Genomic DNA, 7,145 nt, shown 5'->3' with positions numbered 1-7,145 from the left:
TTGTAGATGAAGGGAACATTTCACCCTCTTGACAGAAATTCCCAAAGAACTGTGTAAGTAACTTGAAGTGCATCAGTCTGCGTTGGTCCTTATTGGCAATGGGTCCTTCTCAAGGGACACTGGAGGAGAAATGCTTAAAGAAAGCCAGAGTTCATCTTCTGACGTTCTGGGTTGGTCTTTGAGCAGACCAGAGCAAGGCAAGTCTGAAGAGCAAGGCTTTCTAAAATGAATTATATGGTCTCCCAAATGTTAAGCTTATAAACTTGAATTGGACTTGAAAACTGGTCCTGATGACATATACATTTAACCCCAGCACTCAGTAACCAGAGGCAGGTGCTTTGAGTTCAGGACTGACCTTGTTCCACATAGTTCAAGGAGAACCGTAGTGAGATCCTGTCTCAAAGAAAAGGAAGCTTGACTACAGGTAGCTCTTAAGAGATATAGCAAGAATTCAGCCTCAGAAACAGAATCCTGTAACTGGCAGGAAGAGAAAAAGAAGCAGCCACAGGTGTGGCAGGGATGCCAGAATTCTACACTCAGGGACTAATCTTGAAGAAGAAAAGGCGGTAACAAATAATCTAGACCAGGCATGAGGAGTTCAAGAACACTGTGGCTACTGTCATATGAAGCTGTAAAGTCCGCAATGTCTCAGAGACACCTACATTCTGCCTGCTGCCAATGTGGAGATGATATAGCAGGTACTGAGAGCCACAGTTCCCTGGAAAGGACAAAATGACCATTTAGCAGAGGCCAGATGCTGAAAGCAGCTCCTATAGCAGAACCCTGTCAAGCCAGCAAAGGATAGAAAGCATTGAACCAGTAGTCAAAGTGCTCCGGAGTGCTGATGCACCTGAGACACCCAAAAGCCTTAGATTTCTATATGCCATGACCCTGTTACATTTATGATCGATCAGGCTTGGCAATTGCCAGGAAATGAAGACGTGGCAGAAGAGTGGCTGGAAAGCCATACTTTCCACTGGTACCAAGCTCACAGTCAGCTTCTCCCTCTCCTCACTACGCTCTTGTTAGTGTGAACAACATGGGAGATGAGTCCTTTATAGAAAGCGACAGAATGCAGGATATATTAAAACTAAGAGAGCTGGACATACCTCAAACTAAGAAGTTTCCTTCCCAGTCTATCACCCATCAGCTTCCTTCTTACCCTGCAGGGACTCCTCCAGTGTTTCATGGGGCAAGATCCTGTATAGGTATTTGATTTTATTCCTACTCTGTGTTACCACTCTACTGGATAGAGCTACACATTGGATGTGCTTGTTTTGTAATTGTTGGCAACTCTGTGTCTCCATTTCCCATTGGCTGAACCTGGAGCTCTTCTGGCCTTACCACAATGCCTACATCAGGACCTTGAGGTTGTAGGTACTTGTAACTCTGGGAATGTTGGAGGAGAGGGTACAGCTTGTTTGGGTGCTCATCTGGGTTTTAGTGGTTGATAAAACCTAAGTTTCTCAGTTTTTAGGCTCTTTATGACAAGGACTTTTGGTTTCAACACAGAAGCCAAACAATGAGGCATCTGGTCTGGTATACAGCAGGTTATCTGTGTGTTCATCTACTGTCGTCATTCTGTCAGTGCCTCTTGGTAATGTCTCAAAAAGCCTTCTGGAAAACTAAGGAGGTCACGATCACCCCAGCTCTTTATGTTTATGACCCATCATTTGCACAGAATATTGCAACTTCCTTCAAAACATGCTCCCTGCCTCCAGGATGATTCCTCCCCAACCCCACTGTCTGTACCGCAGGAGGACATTTTCTAGAGCATCACACAGACTTTCTTTTCACATAGAGTCACATTTTCATGCAATACTATAGTATACAAGGCCATGGATATTTGGGACTTGGATTTCATTCTGTCACATCAGCATTGGCTCCATGCTCTCTGGCAACACCATGTCCACGTGCCTTTTCTTTCAGTTTATGCCTCTATTGTCTACAAGTTTAGAGGACTCTTTCCTTCTTTTTGATTGAATCCTAAGACAATTCCTCAACTACGTTACATAGAATATTTTTCAGGATGCCTTGACTCACTTTGGAATGTGCTATTGTAAAAATTTCCTATGTGTTCTCTACTCTACTCTCTTTCATTGCATAATACCCATCTCTCTAATTATCTATCTTTCCTCTCCTTCCAACTATAACCCAGAGAAGAGGGAACTGGGTACTACCACAGTCCAGCAGGGTGATATCTTGCAGTTGAGACCAGGATGATGCCTAAAGGAATGCTTTTCAACTTCACCATTGTTACTACCACCACCACGACACTACTACCACAACCACCACCATTTTGTTTCTGTGTTCATGGCAAGTTTTTTCTAACCTCTAATAGGTAACAGAATTGACCATGACACATTGATATAAACTCTTTAGAAAGTTGGTAGGTTCAGATTTAAACCTGGTGCTTTGATTTACTGTGGCAGTCAGAACAGATAATTTGCTTCTAGACATTTTTCTCTTTGTTTTAAGGGGAAATGTTTAAGATCTTAAAAACAAAATAAAGAAACAAACAACAACAACAACAACAAAACCTCAGTTAGTTGATATCTACACAGAGATATGTATCAGCGACTTTCCCCCTAAATTATGTAGGCTCCAATTAGAATGATGAGCTCCTTAAACACCACAGAGGCATGCTCTGGGCATATTTACATTTTATGTTTGCATAATGACTGGTAATTCTTAGAACATTTCCCATGTTGTTGACCTGGCACATCACCTTTTGGGGTTTGCATCATCCTGTCATGGATGTTGCTCAGTAATTAAGAGGGCACTATCTGCTTTTATGTCAATGAACTTTCCAACTTACCTAGTAAGCCACACCTATTCTTCCAAGCTTTTACCCATTTCCTCTGTCTGTCTCAAAGCATCAATTTGGAAAAATTGTTTTTTTTTTAAATTGTTGTTGTTCTTTTGAAATACCTTAAAATTAGATGTCACACCTTTCTGATTTTTCTTGGGATGATGAGCACGCCAGAAGAGTGAAAATACACAGAATATTTAGATCAAAAGGCAACACAGTACTGATGAAAATGATGGACCCGGAAGGGAGCCTGTATGACTCTATCTCTGCTTACCATCTGAAATTCTAGGCAGAGTCTCTACCCAGTGGAGACTGAGCAGGGTGCATCTCTGTTTTTGACAGCTACAGAGTACACTGCTTTTCATTCACAGGCTCTTTTCTTTCTGTCTCTCTTAGAAGTCATAAAGCCCTCAGGAACAAAAGCTAATACTCTATAGTGTTCTATGGCCTCAAATCTCTAGTTGTCAACTGAGTTCAGGAAAGTTACGATAGGAGTTCATTGGCCGTTTTCCTATTTTCAAAAGTTAAAAAATTGTGTTTACCAAGTTATGTCTACATTTAAAAGTCCAATCACACCAAGTGTATTGCTGCACGGCTCAATAACTCTAAGTGGTATGTATTTGAAGAAGACATTAAGAAAACAAAACAGCTATATATGTAATGGAAACACAGTTTGATGAATAGATACTTTAAAATCAATCTTCCCAGAGCAAGGATGATAGCAAAAGTTACCTTCAGTGACAAAATACTTTGAGCCATTGCTGGATAAAATAGCTTATTATGAAAACTCAAAAGAAAAGTAACCATGTATTAAGCTTCTTATGTACCCTACAAAAGAAAACCATATTTAAACAGGTTTCATTTACAGTAATGTTTGTAAAATTGGTTACTATTGGGGTTGAGCAATTTCAGAAGACAATTAAAAAATAAAGTACAATGTATTCCTGAAAACTATCTACAATGCAGCTTACATATTTTACTTATATTGGTCTAAATATGGGCTGTGACACTGATGTCACCCTGAGAGTTAATAATATGGCAGCTTCCTGGAAGTAATGAGCAGAATGGCCTTTCATGGCTGGTCTCTTCACATTTCTCTGAAAGTGCTCTGTCAGTTAAAAGCTTTCAACCAGCTTAAAAGTAATGCTTTCCCCCATTTCGCCATGAGTCGTAAGAAGGCAAACAAACCTGTGTTTAACAATAAGGTCAGCGTGACATGAGGCAACCAGAGCCAGTAAATGGAAAATGAGGTTGACATTCTGGGACTCATCCAGCAATCCTGCAAGAGTTTTCCAGACTCCCCAGCTGCACAGAGCTTGAAGGAGCCTGGGAGCAGCCTCTAGTCATGGCCAGAGCTCTGCTTTGGAATGCTACCAGCTCTAGGGGGAGAGCAATCCTCTGCTCTCCTCCCTTTGCAGTAACCAGGCTCTTGCTGTTATTTAACTCATCATTAATGCCCCATAAACTCATAAATTCTTCCAGGGAAGAGAAGCATAAAGGAAACTAGTCTTTGCATTTTATCTTAAAATGGAGACAAAGTCTGTGTGGCCCAGGATGGTTTAGATTGTGCAATCTTGCCTCAGCCCACATAGTCCTGGGGATCCAGGAAGGCCTAACACACACAACATTTAGTTTCAGTTTTGAAGAACTAACTTTGGTGAAGGGTAGGTCCAAGAAACTGGTGGTCTGCAGGGTCTCCCTCAACCCCCAAGTCTAAGTAAATATGGATTCAACCTGAGTCTGGTTGTCTAGGTCTTGTTCAACTTGGATTCATATCATGATGTGGAGCATAATTCCTATCCACCTGTGTTCCATCCTGTGGATGGACGTTTAGCTGCTCTATGGCTTTTAACTCATTTTTAACTTAAAGGCCATAGGGTATGAAACGATGTTTTGCTAAACAAATGGTAGACTGAAGGTAGAGGAGGTAGACATTGAACTTGGTGCCCAACCTCAAATAAAGACAAGAGAAACATCATAGACTCCTGGTGATCTTCTGCTAATGAAAAGTATGGCATGACTTAGTTTAGTGTGTGTGAGCAACTTGGGAGCTGACAGTCTTCTCCTAAAGTAGTCGCCTTTGGATTTCTTTTGGAATTAAGAGATGAATATGTTTCCTATCATAGGAAAGAGAATGGTATGTTTTCCTTAGTGTCTTCCTCTTGTCCAACTCTTTCCAGACTTAAGAGAGTGGTTGCTGAATTATGCAATAAAAAATAAAGATGTATTTTAAGGATATGGAGTAAAAACTTGTGAAAACATAGTCTTACATCTTAAATGCTTCTTATACATGAGGCTTCGGAGTTTTAAAGAGATTTAAAGAGTTCATATTCTAGCCTGAAATCTCATTAACAAAGACAAACAGAGATGATCCAATCATTCTTAGCAAAAACAGAAAATGCAGCAGTTATCAAAGAAATTAAAGCTATTAGAACAAGTGGGCCGGGAGAGTTCTTATAACCAGAATAGTAATGCTATTTGAGGAGTTGATTGTATCATAAGTTTTGGACCCCATTGTCAGATGAAGTTAGAGCCACAACAAAAATAACTTTTAATACAGAACATAGGTTTGTGAGAAAGCTGTGCTCTGCATAGGCTGTCTGGATATTTAAGAGTTATTGCAAAATGTCAAAAATTAATACTACTGCTATTAGATAGTGTAAGCAAAGGGTGATATGCTCTTTAGATTTCTTATGAATCAGGCCCTAAACCCAAAGGGCTACATTTTATTCAGAAAAATAAATAAACACACATTGAATTAATAAAAATGTTTTATAGTAAACAGTGGAATAAAGAAAATAATCAAGTTTCCCAGATTCCTGGTTTCACTAGTGACTAGGACAGATTAGCATGACAAAGTTATAACAAAATTATGGCACAGTGAAGATGAAATTATGGAAATGCTACTTCTGAATATCTGTATATATATATATGTACAGATATATATCCTGTGCCTATTGTTTGCAAAGCAGTTTGGTAAAGTTTAATGAAATAGCTCTATATTACACTCATGTAGCCAGCAAATAACCAAGAAATGAGCAGAGTCATAGGATAGCCCTTTATATACATCATTAGGTCTATCACTATAGTTGGCAATAATTTAGGAGTTACAAGTTGATTTACTGTGGCTATTTAAAAATATTTTATTTCATACATGTACAATAGTAAAACTTAAAGTGTGAAAAAGCACAATGGAAAAGCATCGCCTAACTAAATGTGCCATGTTTTTATACACCAAAACCAAAATAGTTCCACAAAACAATACGGGACATGGCATCTCTTTAGACACAAATTGTTTTTCTAACTTTTGTAAATAAAATATGTCAGCAAACAAAACCATCTAAGCTTCAAGTATTTACTGTGTCCTTAAGCTTTTATTTTACTTTAGAGCAGTCCAAAGAGCATAACCTGCAGAATGGAGACAAAGGTTACAATGACTACATAGGCATGGACTCATCACATTTGGAATTGTAGAGTTAAAGATTTGGAGATGAGATAACTTCCATTTGCTCATGTCATGTTCTTCAGGGGATATTTTTCTTTCTACGCTTAGCTTTAAATATTGAAACCTGGTGTTGTAGCCCTAGCTGTCCTGGAACTCACTCTGTAGACCAGACCCAGGGAGACCTCTGCCTCCCAAGTGCTAGGATTAAAGGAATGTACCACCACCACCACTGCCCGGTTTTTTTTTTTTTTTTTTTTGCATTTATCTCATTCAAGTTGTACATAAGTAATGCCTTGCACCTATCAAACCTTAAGGATGTAGTTTATATACTATAAATATCTAGTAGCCCTACACTTAGCAGACATTAGATTTGTACAACTCCTGGGCTATAACTTCTTGAGTTATATACAGTTTCTTTTAGCTCCAAGTTCTATTAAAGCTTATTCACATGTTTTTTTTATGCTCACATTAAGCACTCAAAAATATTTGTTGAATAAAATAAAAAATATGGGGAAATTTTTAAATTGAGATTTGCAATATAAAACAATATCAGAGTCTATAGAATCTTTTATAGGGAAAGAAATAATATTCCATTCATTCAGTTAAGAACAGGGAACAGACCATTTTCTTCTAATTGCATATAAAATGTGCTCCCAGGATGTAGTCAATAAAAGGCAAGTTATCACAGAATAGGGAAAATATAGTTTGGAAATGAAGAGAAACAAAATTGCAGATAAAATGAGTGATAAAGACACAAGAAGAGGTTTATCAATGTCACTCAGGAGACTCTCAGCAGGACAAATGTCACAATCAACTCTGTCACAAAACACTATGGTCTTTCCTTAGCACAAACCCTAGACCTATGGACCGTTAGAATGGTGCAGCTAT

The sequence above is a fragment of the Mastomys coucha genome, unplaced genomic scaffold (assembly GCF_008632895.1).
Source record: "Mastomys coucha isolate ucsf_1 unplaced genomic scaffold, UCSF_Mcou_1 pScaffold23, whole genome shotgun sequence".
NCBI classification, from domain to species: domain Eukaryota; kingdom Metazoa; phylum Chordata; class Mammalia; order Rodentia; family Muridae; genus Mastomys; species Mastomys coucha.
Note: the sequence above shows the minus strand (reverse complement) of the source record.